This window comes from Thermobia domestica, unplaced genomic scaffold (assembly GCF_964235325.1).
Source record: "Thermobia domestica unplaced genomic scaffold, izTheDome1.hap1.1 HAP1_SCAFFOLD_1966, whole genome shotgun sequence".
Taxonomy (NCBI): domain Eukaryota; kingdom Metazoa; phylum Arthropoda; class Insecta; order Zygentoma; family Lepismatidae; genus Thermobia; species Thermobia domestica.
In genome coordinates, this window is record NW_027657673.1 from 1,327 (window position 1) to 21,979 (window position 20,653).

Consider the following 20,653-nt stretch of genomic DNA (forward strand, 5'->3'; position numbering starts at 1 on the left):
TCATGACAATGCGCCAGCCCACACTGTCCTGGGCGTGACCAATTACCTGGCCAAATCTAACGTGGCAATTCTGCCATCCTACAGTCCGGACTTGGCTCCCTCAGGCTTCTTTTTGTTTCCCCGTTCGAAATCCTCCCTGAAAGGACATCGTTACAGAACAATTGACGTGGTGAAAGCAGCTTTTGAAATGGCTTTAAACGCATTGCCAACACAGACCTTCCAGGATGCCTTTGCTGATTGGAAATCACGCTGCCAAAGATGGATCGACGCAAGAGGGCAATAGATTGAATAATGCTAATCCACATTATGTAAATAAATGTGGTGACATTACTTTCCGGACAGACCTTGACCATCTTGCAGAAAGAATGTCACTTGCACCATGAATGAGGCTTCATGTAGAACTCGAACCCATGACCCACCAAGATGAGAGAGAAGAACTATGGTTGAATTTGATTTAGGTGTGCCGATCCCAACTGTACTGCAATGCTGGGCCGACACGTGGTGAGGGTGTGGCAAGCCACAACCACCTCACCTCAGTCCAAAAATCAGTTTAATATTCTGGACCCACAATGTGGGTCGTATCAGATATTAAGCTGATAAGAACAGATACTACACTTTGATCTTAGCCAAAAGGCCGAGAAGCGATGACGAGAGCACGCGGTTTTCCGGTTTATATTATCAATGTTTCAACAGCTGAGGTGAGAGTTAGTGGTGTTAGACACCTTTCATTCAATCCAAAATAGATATGGCCCAAATAAATGTAAATCTTAGACGCTGCTATTTGGTTCCAATAAGTGCGTTCAATTTCATGCTTGTGTAATTTGCGGTTCTATCTAGATTTGAAATTGCACTACTAGCATATATTTAAGAAGTCCCTATACATACAAAGCTGCTAAGCAACCCATCCGCCATGTTGGTGCCATTCACAACATCCAGTATATATTGCATGAAATCGGAAAATTACATTTATTAAAGCAATCTCAATGTTTCATCAGCTTTTCATGGATTATTTCCCAATCATTCCATTGTTAAATGTTATTGTTTTCGTATTGTAAACAGCCAGAAAATTGTTGCATAGCAATAGTGCGCTCACAGATAGAACAGTTTCGGTTTGCGTTACACAGTTGGAAATAGGCATCAAATATCTTCAAGAAAGCACAACCAACTACATATACGTACATTTGAAAACATAAATAGCTGTAAACTATACCATAATCATTTTATTCCTCTCTGTTGTGCCGATGTTCAAGACGTAAAACAAGAAGAAATGCCAACAGATGGCAGTAGATTGCTCACTGATGGTAGTAACCGAGTGCAGGCAGGTAATTTCTCGTCATCATATAAAAATGTTTCTATTTTCTGTGTTTTCTATTTCCTAGTGACTTTTCTGCCTACATTAAAATGAGTACTAGTGCAGACAACACATCTATGTTTGTGGTATAATTGTAACCTCTCACTGTCGATTCGTTGACGCAGTTTGATTGGGCAAATGACTTGGATTTCATCAGCATACTTACCTGGCGTAGGGGCTACCGTGATCAGCAAGGCGGTTCCCCCGGGGTGAGATCCTTCCATTGCACTTCGGTTGGGTTGACCCCCGCGAATACCCCAAACGTGGGTATCTCGGGCGCGTAATTTTTGTTAGTCGGGACTGCGTTCGCGCTGTCCCGGAATAAAACAATTCAAACATAGACACTAGTTGGGAAGCTCAGTGGTAGAGTGCCAACTACTACTGCGATGGTTTCGGTTTGTAGTTGTGAGTGTTCTCAGACTTTCATAATCATCCGTCTTGTGTAGCCTTTAAACTGTGCCGTGCGTGTAAAACTGAAACATTTCCCACTCTCACTTCTTACAGATATATATCCTGATTCATACGGAAACTACAAAACGTGATATATCCAAGCAGTCCATCTATCCAAGTACTAACACTGCTTCACTTTGGTGATCCAACGAGGACTAGTATTCTCAACGTAGCATGGCCCTTCGCTACATGTTACTTCATTTTCTCCCAAATGTGGCAGGCTCAGTGCTAGAGCACTTACTTCGATACCCACACAAGTAAATTTGTGATCAACAATATCGTGTCCCTGGGATTTCACACACATTCTCATTCCACCAAATTTTCCATCATCACTCACTTGTCTTACCCCTTACTTTTAGCCTGAAGTTCAAAAAAAAAAAAAAAAAAAATGGGGTGTTAAACTGAATGATTTCATTTTTTCTTCTTCTTATTCTCTCTGTAATAAAGTAAAAAAAAAAAAAATCATTCCATCGTATCACCAGTATTCATTTAAAAAAATAAATAAATAAAATAAGAAATTAAAGAAACAAATACATAAAAAGTGATAAAAGTAGTTAAAAAGAGAGAAACGAATAGGATTTTAAACAAAATACAACATTTATTATTGGCATAAAAATACATAAATGGAAAGCTATATAAATGGAGAAATTGAATAAATTAATAGAATAAATATTCATAACTTTCATAGGCAACAAATTGAACATGAGAAAATGACAAATACAAGATGGATATAAATTGAATATTGTAAAATAGAAAATGAAGAAAACAGTTGTTTTTCTTTAATCAAAAAAAAACTCAAAGCTTTCCTCTCGTAAATTATAAATATTTACTGATGTGACTTCCTTCAAGAACCGCCACTAAAACATGTTCGATTTCGACGTGTTAAATATTTCAAAAACTATCATCGTTGTGAACAAGAATTTCCACATGAGTCAAGTGTGTGCGAAACTTGTCCCAAGAAATGGTTTTGACTGACGACCGAAAACTCTCGCCAAGTGGAAATTTGTGAAAACGTTTTGGGATTGTGTAAAAATGATTCTCACTCTTTGGGTAATGTTATCATGGGTGACATTCCAATACGACGCCAAAACAAAGAGGCAAATGCTAAATGGCACACGTCGACGTCGCACAACACTATGCTCATTGTGTTTTCTGACATTAGGCGGATCGTTCACCATGAGTTTGTGTCTCCGGACACAAGTCTAAATTTCACGTACAAGTCCTCAACAGACTGAGTGAGAGCAAGGATTCAGCGGTGATTGGATACTTTATCATGACAATGCGCCAGCCCACACTGTCCTGGGCGTGACCAATTACCTGGCCAAATCTAACGTGGCAATTCTGCCATCCTACAGTCCGGACTTGGCTCCCTCAGGCTTCTTTTTGTTTCCCCGTTCGAAATCCTCCCTGAAAGGACATCGTTACAGAACAATTGACGTGGTGAAAGCAGCTTTTGAAATGGCTTTAAACGCATTGCCAACACAGACCTTCCAGGATGCCTTTGCTGATTGGAAATCACGCTGCCAAAGATGGATCGACGCAAGAGGGCAATAGATTGAATAATGCTAATCCACATTATGTAAATAAATGTGGTGACATTACTTTCCGGACAGACCTTGACCATCTTGCAGAAAGAATGTCACTTGCACCATGAATGAGGCTTCATGTAGAACTCGAACCCATGACCCACCAAGATGAGAGAGAAGAACTATGGTTGAATTTGATTTAGGTGTGCCGATCCCAACTGTACTGCAATGCTGGGCCGACACGTGGTGAGGGTGTGGCAAGCCACAACCACCTCACCTCAGTCCAAAAATCAGTTTAATATTCTGGACCCACAATGTGGGTCGTATCAGATATTAAGCTGATAAGAACAGATACTACACTTTGATCTTAGCCAAAAGGCCGAGAAGCGATGACGAGAGCACGCGGTTTTCCGGTTTATATTATCAATGTTTCAACAGCTGAGGTGAGAGTTAGTGGTGTTAGACACCTTTCATTCAATCCAAAATAGATATGGCCCAAATAAATGTAAATCTTAGACGCTGCTATTTGGTTCCAATAAGTGCGTTCAATTTCATGCTTGTGTAATTTGCGGTTCTATCTAGATTTGAAATTGCACTACTAGCATATATTTAAGAAGTCCCTATACATACAAAGCTGCTAAGCAACCCATCCGCCATGTTGGTGCCATTCACAACATCCAGTATATATTGCATGAAATCGGAAAATTACATTTATTAAAGCAATCTCAATGTTTCATCAGCTTTTCATGGATTATTTCCCAATCATTCCATTGTTAAATGTTATTGTTTTCGTATTGTAAACAGCCAGAAAATTGTTGCATAGCAATAGTGCGCTCACAGATAGAACAGTTTCGGTTTGCGTTACACAGTTGGAAATAGGCATCAAATATCTTCAAGAAAGCACAACCAACTACATATACGTACATTTGAAAACATAAATAGCTGTAAACTATACCATAATCATTTTATTCCTCTCTGTTGTGCCGATGTTCAAGACGTAAAACAAGAAGAAATGCCAACAGATGGCAGTGGATTGCTCACTGATGGTAGTAACCGAGTGCAGGCAGGTAATTTCTCGTCATCATATAAAAATGTTTCTATTTTCTGTGTTTTCTATTTCCTAGTGACTTTTCTGCCTACATTAAAATGAGTACTAGTGCAGACAACACATCTATGTTTGTGGTATAATTGTAACCTCTCACTGTCGATTCGTTGACGCAGTTTGATTGGGCAAATGACTTGGATTTCATCAGCATACTTACCTGGCGTAGGGGCTACCGTGATCAGCAAGGCGGTTCCCCCGGGGTGAGATCCTTCCATTGCACTTCGGTTGGGTTGACCCCCGCGAATACCCCAAACGTGGGTATCTCGGGCGCGTAATTTTTGTTAGTCGGGACTGCGTTCGCGCTGTCCCGGAATAAAACAATTCAAACATAGACACTAGTTGGGAAGCTCAGTGGTAGAGTGCCAACTACTACTGCGATGGTTTCGGTTTGTAGTTGTGAGTGTTCTCAGACTTTCATAATCATCCGTCTTGTGTAGCCTTTAAACTGTGCCGTGCGTGTAAAACTGAAACATTTCCCACTCTCACTTCTTACAGATATATATCCTGATTCATACGGAAACTACAAAACGTGATATATCCAAGCAGTCCATCTATCCAAGTACTAACACTGCTTCACTTTGGTGATCCAACGAGGACTAGTATTCTCAACGTAGCATGGCCCTTCGCTACATGTTACTTCATTTTCTCCCAAATGTGGCAGGCTCAGTGCTAGAGCACTTACTTCGATACCCACACAAGTAAATTTGTGATCAACAATATCGTGTCCCTGGGATTTCACACACATTCTCATTCCACCAAATTTTCCATCATCACTCACTTGTCTTACCCCTTACTTTTAGCCTGAAGTTCAAAAAAAAAAAAAAAAAAAAAATGGGGTGTTAAACTGAATGATTTCATTTTTTCTTCTTCTTATTCTCTCTGTAATAAAGTAAAAAAAAAAAAAAATCATTCCATCGTATCACCAGTATTCATTTAAAAAAATAAATAAATAAAATAAGAAATTAAAGAAACAAATACATAAAAAGTGATAAAAGTAGTTAAAAAGAGAGAAACGAATAGGATTTTAAACAAAATACAACATTTATTATTGGCATAAAAATACATAAATGGAAAGCTATATAAATGGAGAAATTGAATAAATTAATAGAATAAATATTCATAACTTTCATAGGCAACAAATTGAACATGAGAAAATGACAAATACAAGATGGATATAAATTGAATATTGTAAAATAGAAAATGAAGAAAACAGTTGTTTTTCTTTAATCAAAAAAAAACTCAAAGCTTTCCTCTCGTAAATTATAAATATTTACTGATGTGACTTCCTTCAAGAACCGCCACTAAAACATGTTCGATTTCGACGTGTTAAATATTTCAAAAACTATCATCGTTGTGAACAAGAATTTCCACATGAGTCAAGTGTGTGCGAAACTTGTCCCAAGAAATGGTTTTGACTGACGACCGAAAACTCTCGCCAAGTGGAAATTTGTGAAAACGTTTTGGGATTGTGTAAAAATGATTCTCACTCTTTGGGTAATGTTATCATGGGTGACATTCCAATACGACGCCAAAACAAAGAGGCAAATGCTAAATGGCACACGTCGACGTCGCACAACACTATGCTCATTGTGTTTTCTGACATTAGGCGGATCGTTCACCATGAGTTTGTGTCTCCGGACACAAGTCTAAATTTCACGTACAAGTCCTCAACAGACTGAGTGAGAGCAAGGATTCAGCGGTGATTGGATACTTTATCATGACAATGCGCCAGCCCACACTGTCCTGGGCGTGACCAATTACCTGGCCAAATCTAACGTGGCAATTCTGCCATCCTACAGTCCGGACTTGGCTCCCTCAGGCTTCTTTTTGTTTCCCCGTTCGAAATCCTCCCTGAAAGGACATCGTTACAGAACAATTGACGTGGTGAAAGCAGCTTTTGAAATGGCTTTAAACGCATTGCCAACACAGACCTTCCAGGATGCCTTTGCTGATTGGAAATCACGCTGCCAAAGATGGATCGACGCAAGAGGGCAATAGATTGAATAATGCTAATCCACATTATGTAAATAAATGTGGTGACATTACTTTCCGGACAGACCTTGACCATCTTGCAGAAAGAATGTCACTTGCACCATGAATGAGGCTTCATGTAGAACTCGAACCCATGACCCACCAAGATGAGAGAGAAGAACTATGGTTGAATTTGATTTAGGTGTGCCGATCCCAACTGTACTGCAATGCTGGGCCGACACGTGGTGAGGGTGTGGCAAGCCACAACCACCTCACCTCAGTCCAAAAATCAGTTTAATATTCTGGACCCACAATGTGGGTCGTATCAGATATTAAGCTGATAAGAACAGATGTCCCGATACATGTTTGTTACTTTCATTATGGGATAGAATTTAACCCATTAGGTTCGTCAATTAAGCTAAAATATACAGTGTTTCTCGTTATATATATACTAAAAGAATAAATGTTATCGACCGATTGGTTTCGTCACTTTAAGCATAAAAAGAATAAAATAAATTTATAGATAAAAAAGGGATATTGGTAAGGATATAGGTCAGACTTACTAAAAGTTTGTTTGAATTTGTTATAATTAAAAAAGCTTCATTCTGATTTTATATGGCGTGTATATATGTCAACAACAGTAAAATGAGAATGGGAGGGTATTATCACTTCAAACAATCCTTTAGAAAGGTGTCTTAAAAATCAGCTTATTTGTTTAGTTAGTGCTTCTGGTGTCATTCCTAGTATTGTTTCTGGCCTGTTATGTGTTCAATATAGATGTCGCGGGACCATCTAATTGTGTCACTTACGCACAATTTTTTCATTAAACTTAGGTAGGATTTGGAACACAATTTTCTTAAAAAATGATCATTTTGTGGATCCCAACTGCCCAGTGCTCCAACTATTATTGGGATTATTTCTACCTCTAAAAACTTCTCCATTAGTCTGGTCTTGACCTCGTCATATTTCTGGATTTTCTCCTGTCTTGCATTTTCAACGGCTTCCAGTCTATTTTCAAAGGGAACCGTTACGTCTACTATATAGGCTTTATTATCTTTGACCAGTAACAAGTCTGGTCTGCATCTGTTACCCTCAACGACCTGCTGATTTTCGGCTTCAACTCTAAACTTTTTCTCGGCGGCCTTTTTTACTCTATTGACTATTGCATTATGCCTCTTTTGCATGGCATCAGAATATCTCATGCAGTGGTTCAAGACGTGGGGTAGTGTTTCATTTTCATATCCACATCTTCTGCACTGCTTGTTTCCGCCATTCCATTTTTTGACGCCATTTAGGGGTACTAAGTTTAACCTGGCTCTGTGTATAAATCGCCAGTCAGCAAATCTCGTATATTGGCCGTCTTGTAAGAAGTGGGTGCTGGCTCTACTTGCGCCCACACACTCAATGGTCTTACCTTGGTTCACATATTGCAATAATTCCGTGCCCTTTTCCTCTTGTAAACCTCCTCTCAATCTTTTTGAAACTTGCAATCTTTGCGTTGGTTTTATTGTCCTCCCCTTGAATTCAATGTTTGGTAGGCTATTTTGAAATGTCCATTTGCATTTTAATCTGTTGGATGCCTTCCGCGCTACCGTCCAGGAGTTTTTGTACGCATTTGTTGTAGTTTTGTATGACTCTTCCATGTTGGCCGATAGATATTTGCTTTTGTCTTCATCTTCTATTTCCTTACCGATCCTTCCTCTTATTGTTTTTGATAGTTCGTTATTAGCTAAAATTCTTATGTCCATGTCTATTGACGTTAAAAGCTTAAAAGCGCTATCAATAGAGGCTATATCGGCGCATTCCGCTGCAAGAGGGATACCACACAGTCCCTGTGCTCTACCTCCGTAGAGATATAGGTTGGAGGCTTCCTTCGGGACGTTCAAAGTCTTCTTAAAGAGAGGTCTCAGGGCATCGTCTAGTTTCTTCCATTCACCTTTACTTCTTTGATTTGTTCTCATTTCGAAGTGAAGGGATGGGAAAAAGAAGCTCTTCATGGCGTCTATTCTTTGCCAGGGTGCAAGTTTTGAGGCCAGTATTTTCAAACCTTTTGATATAATTTTATTTACACTAAATTCGTCTTTAGTTATGTTGAAGCCGACTGGTTTACCTAAAAAGATAGTTTCTTCACCATCTTTAATGCATTTTATTGTGTCATCACCAATTTTTAACTGCATATTCCTACATCCAGCAGGGGTTTTGCCTGAGATCCATGTGCATACGCTTTTGAGTGGGTTTGTTGTTAAGTTGATCTTTTGTAATTCTTTCACTAAAGAGTCTACATTATCTTGTAACGCGTCAGCTGATGTATTCAGTAGAGTAATGTCGTCTGCGTATGCTAGTATTTTGTGCATATGGTTATCGGATTCGAACTTCCTAATTATAGGGTCTAAGGCTAAAATAAATAGCAGACCGCTGAGGGGACATCCTTGTTTTATTCCCGTTTTGATCTTGATTGGGTCAGTCAAACCAGTAGGTGTTGAAATTGTCGAGGTCGAATTATTGTACATGTCTTCTACTATTGCTACCATTGTTTCTCCCGCGTTTGTTCTTTTCAGTACTTCAAATATTGTTTTGTGAGGGAGACTACCAAATGCGTTGGAGCAGTCAAGTTGAGCCATGCATAAATCTATTTTTTCTTGTCTTGCTTCTTGGATTCTCGTTTCAATTATGTAATTTAACTCCAGGACCCCGTCAAAAGGCATAAACCCTTTTTGGGATCTACAAATGGCTCCTTCTTCATTTATCCATTTCATTAATCTAGAGGCCCAGCACCCAGCATACAATTTAGCAATGGTATTTGTTATAGTTATCGGCCTATAATTTTGAATATCATTTGGGTCTCCCTTTTTGTGGATTAAGATTGTGTTTCCGTGTTTCCATTCCTTCGGGATTTTTCTATATTTCAGGCAAATGTTGAATATTTCGGCCAGTAACTTACCACTCGGGTCAAGTGTCTTCCAGTGTTTGTAGGTGATTCTGTCTTCTCCAGGGGAGGAGTTTTCAGCCTTTCTTAATCGTTTGACTACTTCTTCAGGGGTGAATGGTTCTGCTATAAAATCAAAGTTTTCAAAGACCGATTCGTCATAGCACTTTTCTTCCCACAGGTTCTTAAAATATTGTTCTATTACTTTCTTTTCAATTGGGCACTCAAGTTTTTGTCCTTCAGTTATTAATCTAATCGCTTTTCTCCTGTTCAGTCTATATATTCTCTGGATTGTTTTGGCATCCTCTATATCAATAGGTTTCTTATTGTTTACGACTGGTCTTTTTGGTTTAAGTTTCAGTATCTTGGAGGCTTCAACAATCAGTTCAGATAAAATATTTTGGAATTCCTCCCATTCCTCATTACTGTTTTCTGTTTGTCTTAACCTTTTCAGTCTATTGAGGAAAAGTATATGAAGTTGTGAGTCATCGTTTACATTAATGAGAATATTATCTTCATTGCTATTAATTGGGTCTATCTCGACTTCTATATCGGCATCCCCTTGTGAGACGTTTTGTTCATCTTCCGACTCGCTGTCTGAGTCAGTTATTGCGTCTCTATCATTAGAAGAAATTCTTGTATCGGACATCTGTTCAGTCAAACTATCAGTGTCTATTACTTGATTAGTGGTGTTGATAAGGTCTTTTTCAGGAATCACTAGTTGATTTGTATTGTTGTCTCTTTGGTTTGACATTTTTGGTGATGTGTTTTCACTATTAGTTGCATCAAGTGTATCTCCTTTCGTCGTTGCCTCTACAGCTTCAATATTTAAATGCAACGGTTCAGAGATTATATTGGTAGATACCTCAGCCATTTGGTGCTCATCCTCATGGGGGTCAGGAGGTGGCCAATTATGGACCTCAGCGATGGTCGTAATTATATCAGGATCTACTCCTGGAGTATCAGGAATTTGTTCTATATCGTGAGACTGGAAGCTCTCGTAAAGTTGTCTTTCTATCTCGCATCTGCTTATTGCTAATAGAGATTCAATTTGTGAGTTTTCATCTGTGTTTTCATCCAGGATTCTGTTGACCATCTTTTCGATCATGCTATCTGAGGCATATTCGTATTGGGAACCCTCATTCGTTTCGTCAGGTTCATTATTTGTGGTTCCCAGGGCTTCCTCGCTCTGCGAGGGATCACCCATATCCTGCCCATCCTCTGTTCGTATCACCGTGTCATCACCGTGCGTTTCGGCTTGCTGTTCAGTTAAATATTCGTCACGCAGTTCCCCATCTTCGAGCTCTTCATTAACTTGAAGAGTCTTTTCACTGTGCGTTCCAGGATTCGTCCTTGTATTGTTAGTAGTAATCAACCTCTCAGGGGTATTTCTGTCCCCTCTATATTTATGCCACTGCAGATGGTTGCGTAGGGCTCTTGTATTCGGGAAAGTCTCACCACATTTTTCGCATTTATATGCAAAAACCTCCCTCTCGTTTTCTTTCATATCAGCTGGGGTCGTAGCGTTGCAGGTATGACCTGTTGGTCTCCTTCCCAGCTCCGATCTGCATCGACCACATATATTTTTTGTTTGTGTTATTCTCACGTTATGGTCTCTCAGCAGGTGTCTTTCAACTGAGGCTCTTGTAGAGGTCCATGCTTTTGATTTGAAGGCAGCTCGGCAGCCCCTCTCCGTACAGTTAAAATGATCCGTTGTGGGAAAACGTACAATGAGAGTGCTGCCGTCCCTTCGTAGTGGCGGGATTGTTTCCATTTCGATTGAAGTTCAGACAGTTTATCGATTACAGCTAATTAGTAAGCTGCCAGCCCACGATCTATTCGTCTATATACGTGTATTCCGACAGCTAAAAGAAAGGAAGGTCGTCAATCAATGCCGCCCAAGCAGTAGCAGCTCAAAAGCGCCCACCTGCAATGGGAGAGAATCCAGGGGATCCCTAACACCAATCAGGAACCATCAAATCATTGACTACATCGGTTGATCAGGGAGTTGCGAGCCCGTGATCAATTCGTCTATCTAGAAGCAGGGAAGGTCATCAATTTATCTCGCCCAAGCAGTAGCAGCTCGAAAGCGCCCACCTGCAATGGGAGAGAAACTACGGGGATCCCTAACACCTAACGCGACCGACACCGACCACCCCCCAGCCAATTCAAACACGTGTGGCTCGGACCTGTAGCCGATGTCGGCGCTTGAAGAGCACCCTCCACACACACATACCCCCCAGATGTTTCTCACGAAGAGAGAATAATTTGCCAAAGACCAAGATCAAAATGTTTCGAACTGATTAAGCTGATAAGAACAGATACTACACTTTGATCTTAGCCAAAAGGCCGAGAAGCGATGACGAGAGCACGCGGTTTTCCGGTTTATATTATCAATGTTTCAACAGCTGGGGTGAGAGTTAGTGGTGTTAGACACCTTTCATTCAATCCAAAATAGATATGGCCCAAATAAATGTAAATCTTAGACGCTGCTATTTGGTTCCAATAAGTGCGTTCAATTTCATGCTTGTGTAATTTGCGGTTCTATCTAGATTTGAAATTGCACTACTAGCATATATTTAAGAAGTCCCTATACATACAAAGCTGCTAAGCAACCCATCCGCCATGTTGGTGCCATTCACAACATCCAGTATATATTGCATGAAATCGGAAAATTACATTTATTAAAGCAATCTCAATGTTTCATCAGCTTTTCATGGATTATTTCCCAATCATTCCATTGTTAAATGTTATTGTTTTCGTATTGTAAACAGCCAGAAAATTGTTGCATAGCAATAGTGCGCTCACAGATAGAACAGTTTCGGTTTGCGTTACACAGTTGGAAATAGGCATCAAATATCTTCAAGAAAGCACAACCAACTACATATACGTACATTTGAAAACATAAATAGCTGTAAACTATACCATAATCATTTTATTCCTCTCTGTTGTGCCGATGTTCAAGACGTAAAACAAGAAGAAATGCCAACAGATGGCAGTAGATTGCTCACTGATGGTAGTAACCGAGTGCAGGCAGGTAATTTCTCGTCATCATATAAAAATGTTTCTATTTTCTGTGTTTTCTATTTCCTAGTGACTTTTCTGCCTACATTAAAATGAGTACTAGTGCAGACAACACATCTATGTTTGTGGTATAATTGTAACCTCTCACTGTCGATTCGTTGACGCAGTTTGATTGGGCAAATGACTTGGATTTCATCAGCATACTTACCTGGCGTAGGGGCTACCGTGATCAGCAAGGCGGTTCCCCCGGGGTGAGATCCTTCCATTGCACTTCGGTTGGGTTGACCCCCGCGAATACCCCAAACGTGGGTATCTCGGGCGCGTAATTTTTGTTAGTCGGGACTGCGTTCGCGCTGTCCCGGAATAAAACAATTCAAACATAGACACTAGTTGGGAAGCTCAGTGGTAGAGTGCCAACTACTACTGCGATGGTTTCGGTTTGTAGTTGTGAGTGTTCTCAGACTTTCATAATCATCCGTCTTGTGTAGCCTTTAAACTGTGCCGTGCGTGTAAAACTGAAACATTTCCCACTCTCACTTCTTACAGATATATATCCTGATTCATACGGAAACTACAAAACGTGATATATCCAAGCAGTCCATCTATCCAAGTACTAACACTGCTTCACTTTGGTGATCCAACGAGGACTAGTATTCTCAACGTAGCATGGCCCTTCGCTACATGTTACTTCATTTTCTCCCAAATGTGGCAGGCTCAGTGCTAGAGCACTTACTTCGATACCCACACAAGTAAATTTGTGATCAACAATATCGTGTCCCTGGGATTTCACACACATTCTCATTCCACCAAATTTTCCATCATCACTCACTTGTCTTACCCCTTACTTTTAGCCTGAAGTTCAAAAAAAAAAAAAAAAAAAAAAATGGGGTGTTAAACTGAATGATTTCATTTTTTCTTCTTCTTATTCTCTCTGTAATAAAGTAAAAAAAAAAAAAATCATTCCATCGTATCACCAGTATTCATTTAAAAAAATAAATAAATAAAATAAGAAATTAAAGAAACAAATACATAAAAAGTGATAAAAGTAGTTAAAAAGAGAGAAACGAATAGGATTTTAAACAAAATACAACATTTATTATTGGCATAAAAATACATAAATGGAAAGCTATATAAATGGAGAAATTGAATAAATTAATAGAATAAATATTCATAACTTTCATAGGCAACAAATTGAACATGAGAAAATGACAAATACAAGATGGATATAAATTGAATATTGTAAAATAGAAAATGAAGAAAACAGTTGTTTTTCTTTAATCAAAAAAAAACTCAAAGCTTTCCTCTCGTAAATTATAAATATTTACTGATGTGACTTCCTTCAAGAACCGCCACTAAAACATGTTCGATTTCGACGTGTTAAATATTTCAAAAACTATCATCGTTGTGAACAAGAATTTCCACATGAGTCAAGTGTGTGCGAAACTTGTCCCAAGAAATGGTTTTGACTGACGACCGAAAACTCTCGCCAAGTGGAAATTTGTGAAAACGTTTTGGGATTGTGTAAAAATGATTCTCACTCTTTGGGTAATGTTATCATGGGTGACATTCAAATACGACGCCAAAACAAAGAGGCAAATGCTAAATGGCACACGTCGACGTCGCACAACACTATGCTCATTGTGTTTTCTGACATTAGGCGGATCGTTCACCATGAGTTTGTGTCTCCGGACACAAGTCTAAATTTCACGTACAAGTCCTCAACAGACTGAGTGAGAGCAAGGATTCAGCGGTGATTGGATACTTTATCATGACAATGCGCCAGCCCACACTGTCCTGGGCGTGACCAATTACCTGGCCAAATCTAACGTGGCAATTCTGCCATCCTACAGTCCGGACTTGGCTCCCTCAGGCTTCTTTTTGTTTCCCCGTTCGAAATCCTCCCTGAAAGGACATCGTTACAGAACAATTGACGTGGTGAAAGCAGCTTTTGAAATGGCTTTAAACGCATTGCCAACACAGACCTTCCAGGATGCCTTTGCTGATTGGAAATCACGCTGCCAAAGATGGATCGACGCAAGAGGGCAATAGATTGAATAATGCTAATCCACATTATGTAAATAAATGTGGTGACATTACTTTCCGGACAGACCTTGACCATCTTGCAGAAAGAATGTCACTTGCACCATGAATGAGGCTTCATGTAGAACTCGAACCCATGACCCACCAAGATGAGAGAGAAGAACTATGGTTGAATTTGATTTAGGTGTGCCGATCCCAACTGTACTGCAATGCTGGGCCGACACGTGGTGAGGGTGTGGCAAGCCACAACCACCTCACCTCAGTCCAAAAATCAGTTTAATATTCTGGACCCACAATGTGGGTCGTATCAGATATTAAGCTGATAAGAACAGATACTACACTTTGATCTTAGCCAAAAGGCCGAGAAGCGATGACGAGAGCACGCGGTTTTCCGGTTTATATTATCAATGTTTCAACAGCTGAGGTGAGAGTTAGTGGTGTTAGACACCTTTCATTCAATCCAAAATAGATATGGCCCAAATAAATGTAAATCTTAGACGCTGCTATTTGGTTCCAATAAGTGCGTTCAATTTCATGCTTGTGTAATTTGCGGTTCTATCTAGATTTGAAATTGCACTACTAGCATATATTTAAGAAGTCCCTATACATACAAAGCTGCTAAGCAACCCATCCGCCATGTTGGTGCCATTCACAACATCCAGTATATATTGCATGAAATCGGAAAATTACATTTATTAAAGCAATCTCAATGTTTCATCAGCTTTTCATGGATTATTTCCCAATCATTCCATTGTTAAATGTTATTGTTTTCGTATTGTAAACAGCCAGAAAATTGTTGCATAGCAATAGTGCGCTCACAGATAGAACAGTTTCGGTTTGCGTTACACAGTTGGAAATAGGCATCAAATATCTTCAAGAAAGCACAACCAACTACATATACGTACATTTGAAAACATAAATAGCTGTAAACTATACCATAATCATTTTATTCCTCTCTGTTGTGCCGATGTTCAAGACGTAAAACAAGAAGAAATGCCAACAGATGGCAGTAGATTGCTCACTGATGGTAGTAACCGAGTGCAGGCAGGTAATTTCTCGTCATCATATAAAAATGTTTCTATTTTCTGTGTTTTCTATTTCCTAGTGACTTTTCTGCCTACATTAAAATGAGTACTAGTGCAGACAACACATCTATGTTTGTGGTATAATTGTAACCTCTCACTGTCGATTCGTTGACGCAGTTTGATTGGGCAAATGACTTGGATTTCATCAGCATACTTACCTGGCGTAGGGGCTACCGTGATCAGCAAGGCGGTTCCCCCGGGGTGAGATCCTTCCATTGCACTTCGGTTGGGTTGACCCCCGCGAATACCCCAAACGTGGGTATCTCGGGCGCGTAATTTTTGTTAGTCGGGACTGCGTTCGCGCTGTCCCGGAATAAAACAATTCAAACATAGACACTAGTTGGGAAGCTCAGTGGTAGAGTGCCAACTACTACTGCGATGGTTTCGGTTTGTAGTTGTGAGTGTTCTCAGACTTTCATAATCATCCGTCTTGTGTAGCCTTTAAACTGTGCCGTGCGTGTAAAACTGAAACATTTCCCACTCTCACTTCTTACAGATATATATCCTGATTCATACGGAAACTACAAAACGTGATATATCCAAGCAGTCCATCTATCCAAGTACTAACACTGCTTCACTTTGGTGATCCAACGAGGACTAGTATTCTCAACGTAGCATGGCCCTTCGCTACATGTTACTTCATTTTCTCCCAAATGTGGCAGGCTCAGTGCTAGAGCACTTACTTCGATACCCACACAAGTAAATTTGTGATCAACAATATCGTGTCCCTGGGATTTCACACACATTCTCATTCCACCAAATTTTCCATCATCACTCACTTGTCTTACCCCTTACTTTTAGCCTGAAGTTCAAAAAAAAAAAAAAAAAAAAAAAAATGGGGTGTTAAACTGAATGATTTCATTTTTTCTTCTTCTTATTCTCTCTGTAATAAAGTAAAAAAAAAAAAAAATCATTCCATCGTATCACCAGTATTCATTTAAAAAAATAAATAAATAAAATAAGAAATTAAAGAAACAAATACATAAAAAGTGATAAAAGTAGTTAAAAAGAGAGAAACGAATAGGATTTTAAACAAAATACAACATTTATTATTGGCATAAAAATACATAAATGGAAAGCTATATAAATGGAGAAATTGAATAAATTAATAGAATAAATATTCATAACTTTCATAGGCAACAAATTGAACATGAGAAAATGACAAATACAAGATGGATATAAATTGAATATTGTAAAATAGAAAATGAAGAAAACAGTTGTTTTTCTTTAATCAAAAAAAAACTCAAAGCTTTCCTCTCGTAAATTATAAATATTTACTGATGTGACTTCCTTCAAGAACCGCCACTAAAACATGTTCGATTTCGACGTGTTAAATATTTCAAAAACTATCATCGTTGTGAACAAGAATTTCCACATGAGTCAAGTGTGTGCGAAACTTGTCCCAAGAAATGGTTTTGACTGACGACCGAAAACTCTCGCCAAGTGGAAATTTGTGAAAACGTTTTGGGATTGTGTAAAAATGATTCTCACTCTTTGGGTAATGTTATCATGGGTGACATTCAAATACGACGCCAAAACAAAGAGGCAAATGCTAAATGGCACACGTCGACGTCGCACAACACTATGCTCATTGTGTTTTCTGACATTAGGCGGATCGTTCACCATGAGTTTGTGTCTCCGGACACAAGTCTAAATTTCACGTACAAGTCCTCAACAGACTGAGTGAGAGCAAGGATTCAGCGGTGATTGGATACTTTATCATGACAATGCGCCAGCCCACACTGTCCTGGGCGTGACCAATTACCTGGCCAAATCTAACGTGGCAATTCTGCCATCCTACAGTCCGGACTTGGCTCCCTCAGGCTTCTTTTTGTTTCCCCGTTCGAAATCCTCCCTGAAAGGACATCGTTACAGAACAATTGACGTGGTGAAAGCAGCTTTTGAAATGGCTTTAAACGCATTGCCAACACAGACCTTCCAGGATGCCTTTGCTGATTGGAAATCACGCTGCCAAAGATGGATCGACGCAAGAGGGCAATAGATTGAATAATGCTAATCCACATTATGTAAATAAATGTGGTGACATTACTTTCCGGACAGACCTTGACCATCTTGCAGAAAGAATGTCACTTGCACCATGAATGAGGCTTCATGTAGAACTCGAACCCATGACCCACCAAGATGAGAGAGAAGAACTATGGTTGAATTTGATTTAGGTGTGCCGATCCCAACTGTACTGCAATGCTGGGCCGACACGTGGTGAGGGTGTGGCAAGCCACAACCACCTCACCTCAGTCCAAAAATCAGTTTAATATTCTGGACCCACAATGTGGGTCGTATCAGATATTAAGCTGATAAGAACAGATACTACACTTTGATCTTAGCCAAAAGGCCGAGAAGCGATGACGAGAGCACGCGGTTTTCCGGTTTATATTATCAATGTTTCAACAGCTGAGGTGAGAGTTAGTGGTGTTAGACACCTTTCATTCAATCCAAAATAGATATGGCCCAAATAAATGTAAATCTTAGACGCTGCTATTTGGTTCCAATAAGTGCGTTCAATTTCATGCTTGTGTAATTTGCGGTTCTATCTAGATTTGAAATTGCACTACTAGCATATATTTAAGAAGTCCCTATACATACAAAGCTGCTAAGCAACCCATCCGCCATGTTGGTGCCATTCACAACATCCAGTATATATTGCATGAAATCGGAAAATTACATTTATTAAAGCAATCTCAATGTTTCATCAGCTTTTCATGGATTATTTCCCAATCATTCCATTGTTAAATGTTATTGTTTTCGTATTGTAAACAGCCAGAAAATTGTTGCATAGCAATAGTGCGCTCACAGATAGAACAGTTTCGGTTTGCGTTACACAGTTGGAAATAGGCATCAAATATCTTCAAGAAAGCACAACCAACTACATATACGTACATTTGAAAACATAAATAGCTGTAAACTATACCATAATCATTTTATTCCTCTCTGTTGTGCCGATGTTCAAGACGTAAAACAAGAAGAAATGCCAACAGATGGCAGTAGATTGCTCACTGATGGTAGTAACCGAGTGCAGGCAGGTAATTTCTCGTCATCATATAAAAATGTTTCTATTTTCTGTGTTTTCTATTTCCTAGTGACTTTTCTGCCTACATTAAAATGAGTACTAGTGCAGACAACACATCTATGTTTGTGGTATAATTGTAACCTCTCACTGTCGATTCGTTGACGCAGTTTGATTGGGCAAATGACTTGGATTTCATCAGCATACTTACCTGGCGTAGGGGCTACCGTGATCAGCAAGGCGGTTCCCCCGGGGTGAGATCCTTCCATTGCACTTCGGTTGGGTTGACCCCCGCGAATACCCCAAACGTGGGTATCTCGGGCGCGTAATTTTTGTTAGTCGGGACTGCGTTCGCGCTGTCCCGGAATAAAACAATTCAAACATAGACACTAGTTGGGAAGCTCAGTGGTAGAGTGCCAACTACTACTGCGATGGTTTCGGTTTGTAGTTGTGAGTGTTCTCAGACTTTCATAATCATCCGTCTTGTGTAGCCTTTAAACTGTGCCGTGCGTGTAAAACTGAAACATTTCCCACTCTCACTTCTTACAGATATATATCCTGATTCATACGGAAACTACAAAACGTGATATATCCAAGCAGTCCATCTATCCAAGTACTAACACTGCTTCACTTTGGTGATCCAACGAGGACTAGTATTCTCAACGTAGCATGGCCCTTCGCTACATGTTACTTCATTTTCTCCCAAATGTGGCAGGCTCAGTGCTAGAGCACTTACTTCGATACCCACACAAGTAAATTTGTGATCAACAATATCGTGTCCCTGGGATTTCACACACATTCTCATTCCACCAAATTTTCCATCATCACTCACTTGTCTTACCCCTTACTTTTAGCCTGAAGTTCAAAAAAAAAAAAAAAAAAAAAAAAATGGGGTGTTAAACTGAATGATTTCATTTTTTCTTCTTCTTATTCTCTCTGTAATAAAGTAAAAAAAAAAAAAAATCATTCCATCGTATCACCAGTATTCATTTAAAAAAATAAATAAATAAAATAAGAAATTAAAGAAACAAATACATAAAAAGTGATAAAAGTAGTTAAAAAGAGAGAAACGAATAGGATTTTAAACAAAATACAACATTTATTATTGGCATAAAAATACATAAATGGAAAGCTATATAAATGGAGAAATTGAATAAATTAATAGAATAAATATTCATAACTTTCATAGGCAACAAATTGAACATGAGAAAATGACAAATACAAGATGGATATAAATTGAATATTGTAAAATAGAAAATGAAGAAAACAGTTGTTTTTCTTTAATCAAAAAAAAACTCAAAGCTTTCCTCTCGTAAATTATAAATATTTACTGATGTGACTTCCTTCAAGAACCGCCACTAAAACATGTTCGATTTCGACGTGTTAAATATTTCAAAAACTATCATCGTTGTGAACAAGAATTTCCACATGAGTCAAGTGTGTGCGAAACTTGTCCCAAGAAATGGTTTTGACTGACGACCGAAAACTCTCGCCAAGTGGAAATTTGTGAAAACGTTTTGGGATTGTGTAAAAATGATTCTCACTCTTTGGGTAATGTTATCATGGGTGACATTCAAATACGACGCCAAAACAAAGAGGCAAATGCTAAATGGCACACGTCGACGTCGCACAACACTATGCTCATTGTGTTTTCTGACATTAGGCGGATCGTTCACCATGAGTTTGTGTCTCCGGACACAAGTCTAAATTTCACGTACAAGTCCTCAACAGACTGAGTGAGAGCAAGGATTCAGCGGTGATTGGATACTTTATCATGACAATGCGCCAGCCCACACTGTCCTGGGCGTGACCAATTACCTGGCCAAATCTAACGTGGCAATTCTGCCATCCTACAGTCCGGACTTGGCTCCCTCAGGCTTCTTTTTGTTTCCCCGTTCGAAATCCTCCCTGAAAGGACATCGTTACAGAACAATTGACGTGGTGAAAGCAGCTTTTGAAATGGCTTTAAACGCATTGCCAACACAGACCTTCCAGGATGCCTTTGCTGATTGGAAATCACGCTGCCAAAGATGGATCGACGCAAGAGGGCAATAGATTGAATAATGCTAATCCACATTATGTAAATAAATGTGGTGACATTACTTTCCGGACAGACCTTGACCATCTTGCAGAAAGAATGTCACTTGCAC

The 20,653-nt window shown here is 39.3% G+C and overlaps 10 non-coding genes and 1 pseudogene across 10 annotated transcripts; 5 read left to right on the top strand and 6 right to left on the bottom strand.

The window, feature by feature from the left end:
• Positions 1 to 453: 453 nt before the first annotated feature.
• LOC145678162 (U2 spliceosomal RNA) lies at positions 454 to 646 on the bottom strand. Its single transcript, XR_014130272.1, has one exon. It is a non-coding gene; the product is annotated as a U2 spliceosomal RNA (small nuclear RNA).
• An 863-nt stretch (positions 647 to 1,509) lies between these two features.
• Positions 1,510 to 1,671, top strand: LOC145678161 (U1 spliceosomal RNA). The gene has a single exon (XR_014130271.1). It is a non-coding gene; the product is annotated as a U1 spliceosomal RNA (small nuclear RNA).
• Positions 1,672 to 3,525: 1,854 nt separating this feature from the next.
• On the bottom strand, positions 3,526 to 3,718 carry LOC145678163 (U2 spliceosomal RNA). Its single transcript, XR_014130273.1, has one exon. It is a non-coding gene; the product is annotated as a U2 spliceosomal RNA (small nuclear RNA).
• Positions 3,719 to 4,581: 863 nt separating this feature from the next.
• On the top strand, positions 4,582 to 4,743 carry LOC145678168 (U1 spliceosomal RNA). Its single transcript, XR_014130277.1, has one exon. It is a non-coding gene; the product is annotated as a U1 spliceosomal RNA (small nuclear RNA).
• Positions 4,744 to 6,600: 1,857 nt separating this feature from the next.
• On the bottom strand, positions 6,601 to 6,790 carry LOC145678166 (U2 spliceosomal RNA). Its single transcript, XR_014130276.1, has one exon. It is a non-coding gene; the product is annotated as a U2 spliceosomal RNA (small nuclear RNA).
• A 4,780-nt stretch (positions 6,791 to 11,570) lies between these two features.
• On the bottom strand, positions 11,571 to 11,690 carry LOC145678167 (U2 spliceosomal RNA; annotated as a pseudogene).
• Positions 11,691 to 12,553: 863 nt separating this feature from the next.
• LOC145678169 (U1 spliceosomal RNA) lies at positions 12,554 to 12,715 on the top strand. Its single transcript, XR_014130278.1, has one exon. It is a non-coding gene; the product is annotated as a U1 spliceosomal RNA (small nuclear RNA).
• Positions 12,716 to 14,572: 1,857 nt separating this feature from the next.
• Positions 14,573 to 14,765, bottom strand: LOC145678164 (U2 spliceosomal RNA). Its single transcript, XR_014130274.1, has one exon. It is a non-coding gene; the product is annotated as a U2 spliceosomal RNA (small nuclear RNA).
• Positions 14,766 to 15,628: 863 nt separating this feature from the next.
• Positions 15,629 to 15,790, top strand: LOC145678170 (U1 spliceosomal RNA). Its single transcript, XR_014130279.1, has one exon. It is a non-coding gene; the product is annotated as a U1 spliceosomal RNA (small nuclear RNA).
• Positions 15,791 to 17,650: 1,860 nt separating this feature from the next.
• On the bottom strand, positions 17,651 to 17,843 carry LOC145678165 (U2 spliceosomal RNA). The gene has a single exon (XR_014130275.1). It is a non-coding gene; the product is annotated as a U2 spliceosomal RNA (small nuclear RNA).
• Positions 17,844 to 18,706: 863 nt separating this feature from the next.
• Positions 18,707 to 18,868, top strand: LOC145678171 (U1 spliceosomal RNA). Its single transcript, XR_014130280.1, has one exon. It is a non-coding gene; the product is annotated as a U1 spliceosomal RNA (small nuclear RNA).
• Positions 18,869 to 20,653: the final 1,785 nt, after the last annotated feature.